Raw genomic sequence first — 11,379 nt, forward strand, 5'->3', positions numbered from 1 at the left:
TATGTGCAAAAGTGTGTAAGAAGCAGGGAGAAAGCATCTCTAATGCCATAAAGTATATATATTCTTGATCAGTAGCAGAAGTCGAGACAATATAGACATGTCCGTCTATCTCGCTATCCGTCTGTCTGTCGGTGTGTCTGTCCATCTGTATGAGCATCTGTAGAGAAAATTAGCATAAACATAAGTTTTTGTATATCATACTCATATCAAGTTTATGTGATTTTTATCGTGCTTACAATATCGATCAAAATCGGTTTACGATAGCAATAAAAGCTACAACTTTAAAGATATATTTTTATTATCGGGATATATACACTAACATAATAAAAACGGTTTATTTATATTTACCAAATTACTCATTAGCAAGCGAAAGCATTTTCTGATGTACTCAGAATTTATATATATATTTTTAATTATATATATATATAAATATATATATATTATCAATATCCTAGACTTATCATATAAGGGTATCTCGCAGTCGAGCTCACCTGACGAGAGAATTCTCACTAGTTTTTGTTTTTATTGCATTTATTTAAATTTATCTTTTTTCTTTTTGGCAATTGGCGATCAGCGTATAAAATGAATTTCGTGGGACTTTTTCAATAGTCCCCGAGCAGCTAGCTTATTTTATATTATTTTATTTTATGTGGCGCAGCATTTGCTGTTTTTGTTGTTGCTGTTGTTGTTGTTCTTGTTGCGGCTTCTCGTTCGTCGTCATTACACATGTTTATTATATTTGATATTTTTTTTACTCTGAGGGCTTTGAATTTTGGCTTTCGCCGCCGCCGTTTCTCACTGCTGTTGTTGCTGCTGTTTGATTAGGCGTCTAGGCTGACACATGGAGGGCACTCAGACACTCACCTACATACACAAATACACACACACACATAGTCGACACAGACACAGATACAGACACAGATACAGAGGCAGATGCCAAATTCAACACAGACACGCCCCGTGCCCGTCACAAAGCGACTACACATGTATATGAAATTTTACACAAATGTGCAAATTTAATTAAATTCAAACGAGAAATAAATATTAAGCGCCTTGGCTCGACATAAATATGTATTTACACACAAATGACATACTATATGTATGTCTATCTAAATGATATACTATATGTATATCTATATAAATGATATACTATATGCATATATAAATTATATACTATATTGTGCGGGATGTTCGTGAAAATAAGAATCTGCGAGACTCGCGGGTATTCAACACAATACTACCAGTAACAACAACTTTTATACCAATTATTAGACAATTTGCATACCAAACTGATCTGTGTAAACAAATAAACGTATTAGTTCAGAAAACGGCAAATAGACAAAAGTAAATAGTAATAAATAAATGTTCAAAAATGTGTTAAGCTTGACAAAGTCGTGTCTCTCAGGGAAGATTAAAGAAAATCAGAAGTGTGGCACTATTGATCAGGAATCACAATTTATATACACAACTGAACATATTTAAATTTGATATAAATTAATATATTTTCTGTTTTCTTTTAAGCGCAAATTTCGACGTGTCCGTAAAATTATTTGACTCTGATTGGATTGATTGGAATTAAGCCCAAATAAAAATCGGTGAAAGATTTTGTGTATAAAAATAATTTTCTAGACAGTTCAAATACCAGCAGAATTAATAAGAATTCATTTTAAAAACAGGTTGTAAGCTTATAAGATTTTATTTACATTTCGCTTACAGATTTATTTGTTTATCAGAGCAATAAAAAGTTTATAAATTGTGTACTTTTCTTATATAGCTCAGTACACAAGCACTCGCATATAAAACGTTAGACTAATCTAAAAAAAATCGTTTGTGAAAAATGTACTTAATATGTGTGTCATCATTTCAGCGAGCGATATATTTGAAATTATGTCAGCTATGAAGCTTGCGGCTATTTCTGTCAAATGGAATTGCATAGGGGAATAATCTTTATTTTGAAACGTAATCAGTTTAATAACCAAAATAGTTATGGGGGAAATCCTTTGTTCTGCTGATACAATAACTAAATACATATAGAAAATGATAACAGTGCATACCCTGGCAACATGAGCTTGCTAGAGTTTGAGAGTGCAGTGAATCACCTTGCCAGCTACTTATTAAGTTTTTAAATTTATAACAATCAAACAAATGTTCCAAATGACTCATAAAATACAGAACAGTAAATACATATCAACTAGTTATGTATATGTTGTCATTTAATTAAATCGAAGAGGCGAGAGCACAATCGACTTTTGGGTAATTAATTTAGTGAATATCATTTGTGACACGCGGAGAGTGTGCAGTTCGTTTCAATTAGTTAATAGAAATGATTATTTGAAATCGAAATGTGAAATATAATTTGTCTCATTGAGCTTATGGGTCTTCAATAAAATATTTTATCGACGCTATCGGCGCCACCGACTTTAACTTTGATAATAGAAAATTGAACTATGAAATGGTCGCTCCCTCATCGAGTTATCAAAATATACTTAGTAATTTCCCCCAGTGGCGTTGATTTTTATATATCGCGTTATGGTTTTCGTCTTTTTTATTCTTATAGAATTTGGACGTTGTCTTGCCATAAAGATAAAAGCTGAAAGAAAAAAATATATTTAAAAAAAAAAACATACAAAATGTGGGCGTAAATTTATTAACGCTGAGCCGTGAGCCAAAACAAAATCGGTGTGAGCATTTTTATAACTTGATTTATTTAAAGACAACATTTGGCAAATGATTTCGCGACTAAGTAAATGATTATTTTTATACCCTTGCAGAGGGAATTAAATGAAGACTCTTGTTGTTTTTTTTCTTCTTTTTTTTTGATAAAGATCGGATTACTATAATATATACAGCTTGCCATGGTTGCTTGACTCGTATCATGACTTCTGTAAACCAAAGATAAGGGCTTTCTGTTTCACGTTGAGCAATTGCTTGTATTTATTCTAAATGACGAGCAGGCTACATATAAGGGAGAAATATATATATATACGCCGAATGCTGTATTTAAAACAAAAATAAACAAATTGAATATGGATTTGTATATAGACGAATTTGGAGAGCACTATTTTACAGAGGACAACAACATCTTAAATGTTTGTTGTTAGAAAAAATTGCTGACCTCTAAAAAAGAATGACAAACTTTTTTATTTTATTTTTCCGGCCAGACGATAAATGAAAACTATAAGTTATTGAGGCTACAATTTATGATAATTATAAGCATGCCAAAGTCAATGCCACCCACAAATTTTCGAGTCACTTGTAGTTATGCATATACCCGGCAACATCTATAGTCGCTAACTAAATTTATTTGTGCCGCCTTTTGTATCATTTCTTTCATTACAAACACACACACCACACACACACACACACACACACACACCACACACACACACACGCATACAGCAGAACGTCGCGTCCGGCCGTCAGAAATAAAGAAAAAAATTGCAAAATAGCAACAAAAAACAAAATAAATAAAACGAGAAAAAACCTGACGCAATGTGTCGCCAAGAGCTGAAAATTCGAGAGCAACTCAACTTTTTATTGCTTATTTTATAAATTGCAGAATTCTTTCGCATTTGGCTTAATAAAAAACCGTTAGCAAAGAAACTGTCTTAGAGTCTATAAAATTAATTATAGAATTCAGAAATCGAAGCCTATTAGCTTATCATACGCACACTTAAACTTGATTTTCGATTTGTTTTTGTTTTTTGTTTGTTTTTTTTTTTTTGGCTGTCTATTTTGTATGCCATTTCAGGTGAATTTTAGTTGCTGTTTAACTTAGCAATTAGTTTGTGGTCTTTTGCCGGCTTGCTTTGACTTATTTTCGCTTGTTGTTTTCTTTTTTGTTTTACGTTAATTAAGACTTCTCATTGTGTGAAAAACAGATACACTACCCAAATAATTGGCGCCTGCTGTTGCTACGCTGCTGGTACTAAAACTGCTGCTGTTGTTGATGTTGTTGTTGTTGCTGCTGCTGTTGTTGTTGTTGCTGTTGTTCTTGTTAGCGAATTTAAACAAATTTCACATTTATATTTGAATATATAGCTTAATTATTTATATCAATATAAATATGTGTGTATAATATTATGCTTAACAGCGCGTGGTGTTAAATTAAACCACACACAAACACACACACTCTCACACACACACACACTTACACACATGCACATAAGCACAAGACACGCGCGCGCCTTGACAAACGCGCGAAATCAACAACGAAATCGACAACGAAAACGATTGCGAAGTGCACTCCCGCTCGGTCTAATCAGAACTGAGCGCCCATTCTAATCAGAATCGAGCGACGTCCAACAGGCTGTAGCCGTCAAACAGAGAGTGCTCGGCTGCTCGCACATAAACACGAGCCGAGCGCTGCGTGAAATACACTGCAGAAAAAAAAGACGTGTCCATGAATACATGCATAAAACACTAATATTAATACAATAATATATTAGGTATATGTAATATTAATATAGTGTTGCATTTGCATTACATTAAAATTAATTTATATTTTATTTATTCATATTCATATTCAACCTAGAAAACATATAGTTTTCTGAACGCTCTCTCTTAAGGCATATGCCTGAAGCGAAGCAACAAGCACGACAACATGTTGCCGACCTTGCCCTCAAATGTTGCTGAGCGAACGTAATGAGAAGGAGAGAGAGAGAGAGTGAGAGAGAGCGTGAGAGTAAATAGCAAAGAGCGAAGTGGCTCTGAGAGCGCTTACCGTCTGTTGCTCTGTTTTGGTTTTTATCACGAGTGCCGGCATATAACACCTATACACACACACACACACACAACGCAGAGTTTGTTCAATGAAACGCACACATTGATGAATTGGTGCACCAATACAGTGGCATTTTTGTTGGTCACACGTGGCTTATGCTTAATATTTAATATGGCATTTCCTTAAGTAGCTTTTAATCAAATGACACTTTTTACATACTTACCCACGTATGTGGTGATATCTTTTGCCAGTTTATCAATTAATCAATCAATATCGATTCAATGCTTCATTAAGCAAATAAAAGCAAAAGTTACTTTTTTCAAATTTATTATCGTCTATTCCAAGTGATTTAATAAATTAGCCAACAAATACGGATGTTGCCATGCTATAAAAGGGAGAACTTTAAAAAAAATACCAAAACTACAAACAAATACACAGACATGCTCTACGTGTAATTAATTTTATTGATTTTCATTGCTGCAATGGAGGAAGACTTGATTTCAATAAATTATGAATGAATGCAATTGCCAGCTGCACTTCAACCTCAATTTCCCCATGTGGCGGTCAAATTAAATTATATTTATACAGATATGTATATAAATATATAAAAATTTTTTTTTTTGAGTAACTCCAGTTTCTATTCATTGTGATTGGATTTCTTCCGGTTGCGAATCTAAGAATATATTGAAGGGCAAAAAATCTGTTTGCACACAAGCATAATAACGAACAACAAATATATAAACGCACACACACAAAAACACAAAGAGAAGAGTTTGTTTGAAGACTTGTGCAATTTCCGTCTGACAATACGTAGCGTATACGTAATGAGCGATTAGTTTCTAGCATTTCCACAAGCGTGTAAAGTAAATATTTAGATTTCAAATTTAATATATCTAGCTCTACGTGTTCATAAACGCAGACAGACGGATGCTGATGATGATTTGGATTATACTTTATGCGGTCTGCCACTTGGCGGATAGATTTCAAGCTTCTGCTATTTACCCATTGGCTGCTTTACGTAAGGTGAATAAAAAGGAGGGTCAGAATGATACGTTCATCAGTCGGACTTTTAGTTAGTGGTTGAAATTAATTTGGTACTTTCTAATTTAAATGAAATATTTTGTAAAATATTAGAGCTAAAATACATAAAATATAAATAGTAATTATGTCAGTTTTAATGTTGACAGCACCCATTTGCCAAGGCAATTACAAAAGCTGCATAAATTATGTGCACAGCATGCAAAACAAAAAACATAGCTCATGTTGCTCTCCACACGCACTCACACAAAATTTGCATAAATTAAGGCAAATAAATAAAATGCGAATCTTAGCACCAAAATCTTATTTGAAATGTGTAAATGCCAAGGGAATCTCTAAGCAACTTCAGCAACCTTTGCAGCACAACACAAATTAACTAATTGAAGACACAAAAGGATTTTGCATGAATTTCAAATTTGAGCACCATGGCTGCCCATCGAATTAAAGTTAGTTACGTCAATCCCCTGTGAATAGGTCGCCTGGGAGCCACTGTGAATGGAAACTTTCCTTACCATGCATAAGTCATGGTCTTAGTGGATTTTTCGTACTAACAGCAGTTAAAACTTGGTCACAGTGCCTGGAAAATGCCACTCAGAGTTAATTGTCAGGCTGACGTGAGAAACCTTTCATTGATATTGACTTGGTGCAGAATTTATAATAAGCTAATGCTTTTAGTGCGCGTTTTGGTGTGAGAATTGGTCACTAGTTTTAAATGCAAGAAGTGAGCCAGTTGGGTACATAAGGTTTCGTTTGAAATTAGTATTGATTTTAATATCCATTACTGATAGAATGAAAACTTTAACTTTCTCTTTTAAAATTTATATATTTTCTTTAGACTTAACTTTGCTACAGAGAAGCACAACGTTTATTTAAACTTTTGCTGCAGTTCTTTAGTGCACACAGTTTATCAAATTAAATTACCCGCAATCCTTGAAAAAGCTTTTAAATTATTGCAATTGGAGGCTAATATGAAAATATATATTTAATGAGATTTGAAGTGACCTAATGATGACAATGGTAGCGTGCAAGCCATTAACTACCATTCAGGCTGCTTGCATTCACAATGAGTGAGTAACCCTTGAACTTTACCAGAGGCCCAACCCAGGAAAAATCAAATGCAACAAGCGCTAAGTAACTTTTCAGTTGGCTAACAAAAAAAAATGCAAAAATAAATTGCGCTTTAAAGTTCGCCCTTGACTGTTCGAGGCTAGAGAAACGTAAGTTGGCCACAACATAAAACCAAATTACGCAATGTGTTTTAACAACATTCAACACAGGCAACAACAACTGCAAAGTGGCCGTAAATGAACAGGACAAGGATGCATCTGTGTGTGTGTGTTTGGGTGTGTTGGTGTCAACAGCTTGTCATATTAACCATCTAAAACACCCAAAAATGTGCTTCAGTAATGTTATCAAAATTTTAGACAGCTGGAAATTGTGTGAACTTTTAGTATCTAAATAAATAATTTCTGTTCATCACCACAAAATGTAAGTTAGAATGGCAAAAACTCACAAAGCGATAAACTATGTGCAATGAGAATAGCTGAAAGCCACAGTAGCCATGCTATAACCCATTTAGTCAATTCAAAAAGACACAACCATTTAATTATAATATTTTCATATTTCCTTTTCCTTTTTCCACGTTCTTTCCGGTCCTAAGCTTCTCCATTTAAAACATAATTTTATTAACTTGATATTTTTATGTTTGTATATTGAAGTTAGTCTAAATTAAATAAATAAATAAACTCAGAAAATACACATTTTAAGGACCTGTTCGATTTTGCAACAATTTAGATTGAAGCTTACCTTTTTGTTAAAATTTATTTTCAATTTTCGTTGCTCATGCTTTTGAAGTAAATAAAAAGTTTTGCACACAAATATCATTATTACCCATTATGTCAATTTCCTGATTGATTCGGTGGTGAACCAAAAATGCAATATCTAAAATCAATGCCTTCAAAATGCAAATGAGGGAGCAGAGCCCATTTGAATAAATATATTCACAAATCACACAATTTTTCTTCAAACGCAAGCAACAACAACAAAAAATTCAATATAAACGCAAATTATTTTGCCGTCCGATCGGAGACAAAAAGGCATCAATTCCACAAAAAAAAATAAATAAAAAAAAGACACCTATGTACATACATCTCTGACCCAGCCCGCAAAAACTTTGACAACCTTTTGTACAATTTTTGTGCCTCTGACTGGCCACGCATAAATCTGATGTCCGCTTTTGGTGCGTGCTTGGTCATTCAGTACATTTCCTTTTTTCTCTGCGTTTCTTTAAAGCGTATTCAAAGTTGTTCGATTTTATGACTTTCACAAAACTGCCTTAAGACCCAAATACTTAAAAAGCCCAACATGTCTATGTGAAATCCAAAAAGTTTTAAAGTCACATTTTTTATGAGCATGGCTAAAAAACTTTATGATTTAAATTTAAATAAAAGGCGTTTAACCGTTATCCCCCATTTTTCCTTACAATAAATTATTCAGACAATCAAAATCCCTTATATCACATTAGCTAATCAATGTTAGTTTACTAAAATAGGCCCAAGCATAGCAAGCAATTTGTATGAGTGTACAAAAATATGGAATATGATTTAAATTTTATTGAATTTTATCATAATCTTAAGAATTTAAATTTTAAATTTTGTATTTAAAATTCCTGCATGATATACCCATATACATTATTCGAATAGAGGATATATAAGATGACAATAAGCTGTCTTTGCAAACTATCCATAAGCCTGGCTAGCTTACACTGGCAGTGGCAAGTTACGTTAATCATACGCCACGTAGAACCCAGTGGCAATTGCCTAAAACTTTTGCACGTTCACTTGCGCCTCCGCATACAAAATGAAGCTCACGCACAAATCTTTGGAAAATTCAATTAAGATTTAATTGACACATTTGGCAGCTATACCCATAGAAAAAGGGACAAACACCCCAAATTTAATTTACAACGTGTACACTGAAGGCTTTTTGTTATTAAATCAAACTAAACTTTGATAGAGAATTGCATTTCTGATTTAGCTGCGAATAAAAGGCAACCTTACGAATCAATATTTAAATTCGATATGTTTGTATTTAAGAGGAAAAACACTGAATTTAAACTCCACAAAACACACTCAACAGCCAATTGCAAACGGCTGCAGTTTAGTACACCTGTATAACCAGATGACCACCTTATGTATTCGTGTGTTTATTTATCTATCTACGTATGAATGTGTGTGTATACTCGGAGCCTGTTGCGCCTTGTTGTTTTTATTTTTTTGTGTTACCCTGTACCCCTAAAAATGTTCAAAGGGATAAAATCAATAAAGAAGTGGAAGAGAAGATTAGTAGCAACGTATTAGTCATAGACTATCGACAATAGTATCTGAAAATGCACATAAGTCCCTATTGTATATAAATATAAAAATATATTCAATACAAAAATTATATATTATATATAAAATTAATGTAAATATGTTTTTTTTCTGGCACCAGGACAAGTGTTTCTCTTTATTTCCTATATACTCCACTATATTTAGAATCCCATCGGGATTCGTTTTCAGTAATAAATTCAAAATATATTGGATTATATAAATAAAATATTATAAAACACACATACAACTTCATTTCAAATTAAAAATTCGACAATAGGCACCTACTAGTTGAACCCTCTATTTTCTACCATTTTATATCATTTTTATTATCGCTTTAAAGCCATTTATTGTTTATCGGTTTTTCATGCTGTGGACAGCTGTGGAGTGCAGGTCAGGGCCAACATGGGCGGACAGTCGCTGTCAATATGGGGAAAAAAGAGTAAAAACGCTGGCAGACAGCTGCTGCTGCTGTTGCTGCTGCTGAATGTCCATCCATTATTGTCACAGGCAGGCAGATAACAGAGGGTACATTCGTTTCTAACTGTTTAAAAACTCATTCGTTCCAGTTTATACTCAAACAAATTACTTACAAAATGTGATTATCAACTGAAAACATGATGGTTGTTGCTGCCGGACGTAGACGATTGAGTAATGCTATCAAACCAACAGAAAACATGTTTTAAGGTAGCTTCTTGCTGAGGCGGATGTGGGCGGACATACGGTGACCTATAAGTCTTGGTTTCAGTAATCTACCGTCCTAGATAATATAGATACACACTTTATTTGACTTTACTCGTAAATGTACGAGTATATAAATGTTATATATACTTTATACACATATATATAAGATTTTATGGGTTTATACTCTTGTTTCTTTGTTATCTGAATGAAGTTCAACAAGTGAAATACAGTGACCTAAATCACAAATTAAATGTCAGTGCTTTCTTAATGTGTTCCGGGAAACACCCAAAGGCCTTCATTGTTGTTGATGTTCCATTATACGTGTTTTTTTATCTTTTTGTTTTTGTTTTTAATTTTGCTCAATTTCCTGGGGCTCCCCCAATTTTCAACTGTCAATTTACTTATTCATGTAATTGTGTGTGTGTATTTTGGGTAAATGTGCCTTTCAATATTTAATTTGTTATTATTTTGTACATTTTAAATTGCATTCGCACTTGGTATCAGGCAAGATGACGGCACTAAACGTTACCTGAGATGAGCACATGTTTTTTTCCTCTTTTCATCTTGCTACACCCTGCAAATATTGTTCGTAGACATTTTCCAAGGACTCACGTGCCGCATTAGTAGCTTTTCATTAGAAAATACTTTGCAAAATAGATTAGGTTAAGTTATGTTTAAGCTGATGTCGACGCATCGATATCCTTGTTTTACAAAACCTAACGTTAAATTAGTTGAAAATTACTTGCCTAGAATTGTAAACACTTTAGTTAAAAGAACTGGACAAAAGCACCACAGATACCCCTCTTTTAAACATCCAACTTCGTCGTCCATGCAACTTATTATAATTCTTAATCTGTGCAAATGCTGATGACAAATCCTGACCAGTGTTGCTGTTATGCCACAAATGGCTGTAACAGCTTAAAGCTTAAATAAAAGCCATTATTTACTCTTGTATTTCCGAAATGTTATCTGCTTTATCAGAAGAATAAATCAAATAAGTGGAAACAAACCCAGTAGTTTTCCCACTTTAAAAAAAAACGGGCGATAAGATATATTTAAATACATTTTATTCTCATTGCTTTTCAGTTGCTTTTCTTGTTTTTACTTAAATTGTACACAAATTACACAGACAGATAGTTAGAATAGAGTACAGAGTGTAGCATTTATATGTTGTATGTTTAACAAATAATTCATTACTCAAATGCATTTAACTGTTACACCTAAGTACATGCATATAATAGAGATGCTCCTGCAATTAATACAATCTGTGGGTTGTGTTCTCATTTTAAATTGCATTCTTCTTAAATACATATGAAATTAAAAGGGCTTTAATTATGTTAATGCTTTAAATACAAGGCAAAATGCATTAAACTTTCTTAAAGTTTATCATCATTCATCGTTAAATCAGTTTGAAAATTTATGTTTTACATAACCAATGGCATTTAGAACTGACTGAGTTTAATGGTACAACTGACTGACTGATTGATTGATTGACTGACTGACTGACTGACTGACTGACTGGCTGACTTTTACATGGCAACAAAGCCGTAAATTGCTTTACATTAA

General features: G+C 33.3%; 1 protein-coding gene across 2 annotated transcripts in view; it reads right to left on the reverse strand.

Moving 5' to 3' along the window:
• The window catches only part of LOC6557116 (adenylate cyclase type 2), a 35,881-nt gene extending 31,912 nt beyond the window's left edge, over positions 1-3,969 (reverse strand). For both annotated transcript variants that reach the window (XM_001985405.3, XM_032738006.2), the window contains exon 1: positions 3,891-3,969. The gene's annotated coding sequence lies outside the window, so the exon portion shown is untranslated. The remainder of the gene's footprint in view (positions 1-3,890) is intronic.
• Positions 3,970-11,379: the final 7,410 nt, after the last annotated feature.

This window comes from Drosophila grimshawi, unplaced genomic scaffold (genome assembly GCF_018153295.1).
Source record: "Drosophila grimshawi isolate 15287-2541.00 unplaced genomic scaffold, ASM1815329v1 contig_44, whole genome shotgun sequence".
Lineage (NCBI taxonomy): Eukaryota > Metazoa > Arthropoda > Insecta > Diptera > Drosophilidae > Drosophila > Drosophila grimshawi.